The sequence below is a fragment of the Manduca sexta genome, unplaced genomic scaffold (genome assembly GCF_014839805.1).
Source record: "Manduca sexta isolate Smith_Timp_Sample1 unplaced genomic scaffold, JHU_Msex_v1.0 HiC_scaffold_1941, whole genome shotgun sequence".
In the NCBI taxonomy this organism is placed as follows: domain Eukaryota; kingdom Metazoa; phylum Arthropoda; class Insecta; order Lepidoptera; family Sphingidae; genus Manduca; species Manduca sexta.
In genome coordinates, this window is record NW_023592856.1 from 21,670 (window position 1) to 30,554 (window position 8,885).

The window sequence follows — 8,885 nt, forward strand, 5'->3', positions numbered from 1 at the left end:
TTCACGGCCACGGGCGCCCCCATGCATGAGGTGCCCGGGGCCAATTCGGAGAGAGGGCCGACTCCTTCGCCGCGAGGCTGAGGGAGTGCTTCGGTGGGTCGGAGGATATCAAGATCTCCCGGCCCACCAAGACTGCAGAGCTGCGGCTGACGGAGTTAGACTACACGGCCACTCCGGAGTCAGTCGCAGCGGCCCTCTCCAGGGCCGGTGAGTGTCCCGCGGAGGCAATCAAGGTGGGGCAAATTCGCCCTGATCGCTCCGGCGTTGGGACCGCCTGGGTTCGTTTGCCCATAAAGGCGGCCCAAAAGGTGAAGGGGGCGGGCCGAATTTTGATCGGTTGGACCGCGGCTCGAGTGACTGTCCTCGAGTCGCGGCCCTGCGGTGCTTCCGGTGCCTGGAGAGCGGGCACGTTAGGGAGCGCTGCGACTGCGCGGTGGACCGCAGCGAGTTGTGCTATCGCTGCGGTCAAGCGGGCCATAAAGCCTGTGAGTGCAAGGCCCCGGCGAACTGCGCAGTCTGCGCTGCCGCCGGCAGGCCCGCCAGGCACCGGCTCGGGGAAGGCTTGTTCTGCCCCTCCCGACGCAACCGGCGCCGCCCCAAGGAAGGAATGCCGCCGCGGCTGAGGTTCTGTCCCAGCCGCAGGCGGCGGCCCACCGCAACCAGTGGCCGAGATGGACGTGGAGGAGATCGCCCATCAGTAATGGACCTAGTTTCCTCCAGGCGAACATCAACCACTGCGCCCGCGCCCAGGACCTGTTGTCCCAAAGCCTGGCGCAGTGGTCGGTGCAAGTGGCCGTGGTCGCCGAACCGTATTTTGTCCCTCCCCGCGATAACTGGGTAGGGGACATCGACGGGTCGGTGGCCATCATCACCCAGGGTGCCGCTGGCTCCCCGCCCTTCGCAAAAGTCGAGAAGGGCCAGGGATGCGTCGCGGCTCTGTTGGGGGACTTGTGGATTGTAGGAGTTTATTTCTCCCCAACAGACCTCTGGCCGAGTTCGAATCTTTTCTCGTTCGGCTGGGGCCCTGGTTGAGCAGGGCCAACCTCACCCGGCGATCGTCGCCGGCGACTTCAACGCGAAGTCCGCGGTCTGGGGTTCGCCGGCGACCGACGCTCGCGGTGAGGTCCTGGAGGAATGGGCGATTTCCGTCGGCCTGGTCGTCCTGAACAGGGGTCGGTGGACACGTGCGTGCGGCACAACGGCGGGTCTATTGTGGATTTGTCGTTTGGGAGCCCCGCCGTCGCACGTCGTGTCCAGGGCTGGAGAGTCCTCGTGGGCGTGGAGACGCTGTCGGACCACCGTTATATAAGGTTCGATGTCTCCGCGCCCCGAGTATCCGGCCCAATAGTACTGGTGGACCGAGTGCCCCTCGACAGGACGGCCCGCGGTGGGCGTTAAGGCGCCTCGACAAGGAGGCCCTAGAGCTGGCCGCTCTGGCAGTCTCGTGGCTCCCCGAGCCGGAGGGTCCGGTTCGGGTAGAGCAGGAGGCGGAGTGGTTCGGGAGTGGCAATGTCGGATGTCTGCGACGCCGCCATGCCCCGGGCGCTCCGTCGTCCTCCGCGGCGGGAGGTGTACTGGTGGTCGGCGGAGTTAGCGCAGTTGCGCGCGTCTTGCGTGGCTGCGCGCCGCCGATGCGCCAGACATCGCCGCCGCCGAATCGCAGCAGTGAGCACGAAGACCAGGAGCGGCAGCTCTACGGCCCTCTACAAAGAGGCGAAGAGAGCGCTGCGGGTGGCCATTCATAGGGCCAAGGTCGCGGCACGTAGGGAGTTTTGGAGACTCTCGACGCGGACCCGTGGGGCGCCCATACAAGCTAGTTATGAACAAGCTTCGTACGGCGGCGCCTCCACTGTCGGAGAGTCTCAGGCCAGATTTATTGGCCAACGTTGTCGCGGCCTTGTTCCCGGCCACCGAGGAGACCACTCCTCCACCGATGGCGCCACCGGAGTTGGCGTCATCGTCGTCGGAACTTTCGGCAAGGGATATTCCAGAGGTTTCGCCCGCGGAAATGCGGGCGGCAGTGTTTCGACTGCGGGGCAAAAACACCGCCCCGGGTCTCGACGGCATCCCCGGGAAAGCCTGGGTGTTAGCCCTCGAGTACCTGGGGCCGCGGCTCCGCAGTCTATTCTCCGCCTGTATGGTGCAGGGCGTCTTCCCGGCGCGTTGGAAAGTCGGGAAGCTCGTCCTGCTTAAGAAAGAGGGAGACCCGCAGAGTCGCCGTCGGCCTACCGGCCCATCGTGCTGCTCGACGAGGTCGCCAAACTTTTTGAGCGTATTATACACGCGCGCCTCGTCGAGCATCTCGAGAGGGTCGGTCCAAATTTGGCCGACAAACAGTTTGGCTTTAGGAGTGGACGCTCAACTGTCCACGCGATTCTGCGGGTCAAGTCGCAGGCGGAGGCAGCAGTGGCCAGGGAAAGGTCGTCATCGCCGTTTCACTCGACATCTCCAACGCTTTCAATTCGCTCCTGGCCATGCATCAACGAAGCACTGCGGTACCACGTGGTGCCGCCCTATCTCAGGCGTCTGGTGCACGCGTACCTTCTGACAGGTACGTGGTGTATCCGGGCGCCGACGGGTGGCACCGAAGAGCGATGTCGTGCGGTGTTCCACAGGGGTCGGTTCTAGGCCCCTCTTGTGGAACATCGGGTACGACTGGGTGCTCCGTGGTGCCAATCTCTGGGGCGTCGACGTGACGTGTTATGCGGATGACACGTTGGTCACGGCGACGTCTAAGACTCCTCCAGGGCGCCGCGATCCTGGCGGCGGTGGGCACCGGTCATGTAGTGAGCCGCATTCGGCGTTTAGGTTTAAAGGTGGCCCTCGAGAAGACCGAGGCCATCTGCTTTCACGGGCCTCGGCGGGGGCCACCGGCCGGTGCCCACATCGTAGTGGAGGGGGTGCGGATTCCCATCGGCAATACCATGAAGTATTTAGGTTTGATATTTGGACAGCCGGTGGGAGTTCAGCGCCCATTTTAAAAGCACAAAGTTGACCAGGGCGGCGGGCGCTCTTTCCAGCCCTGCCGCCCAACCTGGAAGGTCCAAATATCCCTTGTCGAAGGTTATACCACGGGGTCGTGCGGTCCATAGCACTATACGGCAGCCCGGTCTGGGCTGACGCCCTAGGGGAGCGTTCTGCCGCTTCCTGCGGGGCCCGCAGCGGGTCATTGCGCAGCGGGCCATACGGGCGTATCGCACGGTCTCGTTCGAGGCGGCTAGTCTTTTGGCCGGATTCCTGCCCTGGGATCTGGACGCCAAGGCTCTCTCCGATACATTCCATTGGAGGGAGGAGGCGTTCAGGAATGGGCAGCGTCCGGCCCTGAAGGTGTAGGCCAAAAGGGCCTCCTTACGGCGAGCCGCCGTGGAGGAGTGGCGTCTCAGGCTGGAGGCCCCGTCAGCGGGGCTTCGGGCCGTCGCGGCAGTGCGTCCTGTCTTTGCACAGTGGCTGGACAGGCGCCACGGCGCGGCAACATTTAGATTGACACAGGTGCTCACCGGGCATGGGTGCTTCGGGGAGTACCTGTGTCAGATAGCAAAGGACGGAAATAAAGCGCCGTGTGTCACCATTGTGACAACTGCCCGCGGGATACGGCCCAACATACGTTGGAGTCTTGCCCAGCCTGGGACGATGAGCGCAGCGCTCTCGTGTCAGTCGTCGGAGGAGACCTCTCGCTGCCGGCTGTGGTCGCGTCCATGGTCGACAGTCGGGAGGCCTGGCGTGCGGTGGCCCACTTCTGTGAGGTGGTTCTCTCGCAGAAGGAGAGTGCCGAGAGGGATCGGGAACGGGCCGATCCCTCCCGCCGTCAGAGGAGACGTAGGAGGCGCCGGGTGGACGACTGACCGGCGTCTCCCGCCCTGTGGAATGGGGGCGTTTGGAGAATACCACCACGGTAAACCCCTGCCTGTCGTGAGAGGCGACTAATAGGGGCCACGAAGGGGTCGTCGGCGGGCAGCAGGGGCTGTCCGTCCTAGTGCGCGCGCACTTTTCAGTGCGTGTAGTGCGTTCATCGCACACTTTCGGTTGACCCCGGGATGGGCGGCAGTGTGGTGTTGACCTCACGCTGCCGCTGACGCTGAGAGCGTCCTTCGGTGCGCGGGGGCTTAGGAGCCCCCCCCCCATTTAGGAGACGGGCCGCAAGGCGGCACCGCGCAGGGGCGGCCGCGGACGAAACTCGGACCTGGTGTCACGAGGTAGCACGCAGCCGTCCCTATGCGCCGAAGAGGGTCAACGCGGAGTTTTAGTTGGTAGGTCGTTGCGTAGGGACTAGTTTGTTAGGGTTAGGGACTCGGCCCGACCGCCGCCCGTGGGTTCCGGGCCGCTCAATTGTCGGGTCGTAAGGCAACGGCTACCCCAACATAACCGCTCAGTCGCCCCCGTGAAGGCTGGGCGGTAGTAATAAGGTACTTTCTCCGCGAAACCAAAAAAAGGTTAGGTTAGGGTTGGGTGCTAGGTCAGGAAACCTCCTCGTGGTGCACCCTGGGCAACGGCGCGTCGATCAGACCGATCAGGCTGATCTGCGCGCCGGCGAATATCCTGACAACGAGTTGTTGACGGTCGTCGCCTCTTGCGGCGGCCGCCGTCTAATACGCCGTCGGGAGTGTCGTCGTCGACCAGTCTCCCGTCACTTGTGGCGTTGGCGAGTAGGCCCGCTGACGATATTTTCCGCCGTCGACTAGGACAACGTCGTGGGGCCCATCTCGGGCAGCTCGGTTCCGTCCCGGGGTGTCGGCGGGCTCGGTGTGCGCTCACCCCGCCCCGAGCAGGCAGTGGGGGGGGATTTTCCCTCTCATTGCCACCGTCATAGATCGTAACCCGGTATGGAGGTCTGTGGATATGTCTCGCGCTCCTGCCGGACCGAGGGTCTTGGCTTAACCGCCCGGACCGCGAGGAAGAAAACCTCTATACAAAAACACCCCGAATCCCACTCGGCGGCGCACCGCGAGGATGCATGGCCGATGGGTAGTTCGGTCTCGAGTGCGACCCCCGCCAGAGTACCGGCCGACACTCTGTGCGGGTTACGCTAGGCTTACCCAGGTACAGGGGCACTGCCTGGGCGGACCACCCCTTCCCCATACTCGTGGGAACAATCATGGAATCCTTAAAAACAAAAAAACCCAATAATTCTTTTGACGAAGTTGCCTTCTCCGGTTCCGGAATCCGGGGTTGGGGAGGCCGGGAGTTCGAGGGAAAGCCCGCTGATGGCAGAAGTAGAGAAGGAGAAACGGGCGAGAAGCCCATGGAGGTGGCAGCTGAATTTGTACGGCCTCCGAGCCAGACTCGGACTCAAAAGTGGGGCGGCTCCACCGTACGCAGCGAAACTCTGGAGGAGAACTCGCGCTCAAGGACAGTTTTCGCAATTCACCAGCGACACCGACGAACCAGCGCCAGAAGCGCAAACAACCGACGGCAGAGGGAGAGGACGCCCGCCCTCAGTCGGCAAATATGTCGGCGAGAGGAGCTCAGCTCGAGCAGGGATAAGCTCCAGCGCGAAGAAGGCGAAGAAGGCCGACAGAGACTGGAGGACCGGCTCCATTTTGTCAAGTCGCCGATCCTCCCAAGGATCAGAGACCGAAGATGAGGACCGACCCGTGCTGAGGGAAGACCTAAGACAGTGTGTCCAGGTAGTACGCACAACAGTGAGGAATCTGGCAACCTCAAAGGTACTTCCCAGAAGGCCCTAAACTGGGTCACAAACAAAATTGCCAGGTATGTAGACAACCTGAGTCCGCCGCAATCGCTCTTCTTGAGCGAGGCTAAGTGGCAGGAGAACTGTGCCCGGCTCGAGGCAAATATGAAGACGATTCAGGAGGAGAACACTGCTCTGAAACGACGCTTCGAAGACTGGAGGCGGCCGCCAGGGCCGTCAACAGAAGAAATGCTGGCGATGGTCGAAGCGAGGGTCCAAGCTCGAATGGAGTCGATCCTCATGGGCCCAGCGCAACGGCCACCGCTGGCACGAAAGACTACTCCCGGGGATGTCAACTCCCAGTGAGCGATGGGTATGTTGGTGGAACCTACGCCAAGCCGAGGAAGGAGAAAGGAAAGGGGAGGAAAAAGACGGCCCAGCCGGCTCAGGCTCCCGCTCCTGCCCCCACTATCCCTGCTCCCATCGCTGGACCTTCCAGTGCCCCGCAAGCCGTGCGGGCCCTTCTACTGCGGCGGTTTCGACACCCGCGATGGCACCAGCAAAGAAGACGCGAGAAGAGCGCGGCGGCTGTAAAGCCAGCACCAGGCCCAAACCGAAGAAGAGCGGAAGAAAGAGCCGGCAGTTCAACCCGCTCCAGAGCCCCGTGTACTGCCGCCCCGGCTAACATGGACACGCCGTGGGTCGAGGTGGCCAGAGAAAGAAGAAGGAAGAGTCGACAGCAGCGCCAACATCCAGCGCGCAGCCGCCGAAACCGACGCGCCAAAGGAGCCAAACTGCGACCGCCACGTTCTGCGGCCGTGGTAATCTCGCTGACGCCGGCAGCGGTGGCAAAGGGATGACGTACGGGCGTCCTCACGGACGCACAGAATCGCGTGGACCTCACCGGCCGGATATCTCGAGGCTAAAGCCGAAGTTCACGGCCACGGGCGCCCCCATGTATGAGGTGCCCGGGGCCAATTCGGAAGAGGGCCGACTCCTTCGCCGCAAGGCTGAGGGAGTGCTTCGGTGGGTCGGAGGATATTAAGATCTCCCGACCCACGAAGCCTCTGAAACTGCGGCTGACGAGTTGGACTACACGGCCACTCCGGAGTCGGTCGCAGCGGCCCTCTCAGAGCCGGTGAGTGTCCGCGGACGCAATCAAGGTGGGGCAAATTCGCCCCGATCGCTCCGGCGTTGGGACCGCCTGGGTTCGTTTGCCCATAAAGGCGGCCCAAAAGGTGAAGGGGCGGGCCGAATTTTGATCGGTTGGACCGCGGCTCAGTGACCGTCCTCGAGTCGCGGCCCTGCGGTGCTTCCGGTGCCTGGAGGCGGGCACGTTAGGGGCGCTGCGACTGCGCTGGACCGCAGCGAGTTGTGCTATCGCTGCGGTCAAGCGGGCCACAAAGCCCGCGAGTGCAAGGCCCGGCGAACTGCGCAGTCTGCGCTGCCGCCGGCAGGCCCCAGGCACCGGCTCGGGGAAGGCTTGTTCTGCCCCCTCCCGACGCAACCGGCGCCGCCCCAGGAAGGAATGCCGCCGCGGCTGAGGTTCCGTCCCAGCCGCAGGCGGCAGGCCCACCGCAACCAGTGGCCGAGATGGACGTGGAGGAGATCGCCCATCAGTAATGGACCTAAGTTTCCCCAGGCGAACATCAACCACTGCGCCCGCGCCCAGGACCTGTTGTCCCAAAGCCTGGCGCAGTGGTCGGTGCAAATGGCCGTGGTCGCCGAACCGTATTTTGTCCCGCCCGAGATAACTGGGTAGGGGACATCGACGGGTCGGTGGCCATCATCACCGGGTGCCGCTGGCTCCCCGCCCTTCGCAAAGTCGAGAAGGGCCAGGGATGCGTCGCGGCTCTGTTGGGGACTTGTGGATTGTAGGAGTTTATTTCTCCGCCAACAGACCTCTGGCCGAGTTCGAATCCTTTCTCGTTCGGCTGGGGGCCTGGTTGAGCAGGGCCAACCTCACCCGGCGATCGTCGCCGGCGACTTCAACGCGAAGTCCGCGGTCTGGGGTTCGCCGGCGACCGACGCTCGCGGTGAGGTCCTGGAGGAATGGGCGATTTCCGTCGGCCTGGTCGTCCTGAACAGGGGTCGGTGGACACGTGCGTGCGGCACAACGGCGGGTCTATTGTGGATTTGTCGTTTGGGAGCCCCGCCGTCGCACGTCGTGTCCAGGGCTGGAGAGTCCTCGTGGGCGTGGAGACGCTGTCGGACCACCGTTATATAAGGTTCGATGTCTCCGCGCCCCGAGTATCAATAATACTGGTGGACCGAGTGCCCCTCGACAGGACGGCCCGCGGTGGGCGTTAAGGCGCCTCGACAAGGCCCTAGAGTTGGCCGCTCTGGCAGTGGCTCCCCGAGCCGGAGGGTCCGTTCGGGTAGAGCAGGAGGCGGGTGGTTCGGGGTGGCAATGTCGGATGTCTGCGACGCCGCCATGCCCCGGGCGCTCCGTCGTCCTCCGCGGCGGGAGGTGTACTGGTGGTCGGCGGAGTTAGCGCAGTTGCGCGCGTCATGCGTGGCTGCGCGCCGTCGATGCGCGCGCCATCGCCGCCGCCGAATCGAGGAAGAGACCACGAAGACCAGGAGCGGCAGCTCTACGGCCTCTATAAAGAGGCGAAGAAGCGCTGCGGGTGGCCATTCACAGGGCCAAGGTCGCGGCACGTAGGGTTTTGGAGACTCTCGACGCGGACCCGTGGGGGCGCCCATACAAACTAGTTATGAACAAGCTTCGTACGGCGGCGCCTCCTGTCGGAGAGTCTCAGCCAGATGGCGGCCAACGTTGTCGCGGCCTTGTTCCCGGCCACCGAGGAGACCACTCCTCCACCGATGGCGCCACCGGAGTTGCGTCATCGTCGTCGAACTTTCGGCAAGGGATATTCCAGAGGTTTCGCCCGCGGAAATGCGGGCGGCAGTGTTCGGCTGCGGGGCAAAAACACCGCCGGGTCTCGACGGCATCCCGGGAAAGCCTGGGTGTAGCCCTCGAGTACCTGGGGCCCGGCTCCACAGCCTACTCACCTGTATGGTGCAGGGCGTCTTCCCGGCGCGTTGGAAAGTCCGGGAAGCTCGTCCTTTGCAGAAAGAGGAGACCCGCAGAGTCGCCGTCGGCCTACCGGCCCATCGTGCTGCTCGACGAGGTCGCCAAACTTTTGAGCGTATTATACACGCGCGCCTCGTCGAGCATCTCGAGAGGTCGGTCCCAAATTTAACCGACAAACAGTTTGGCTTTAGGAGTGGACGCTCAACTGTCCACGCGATT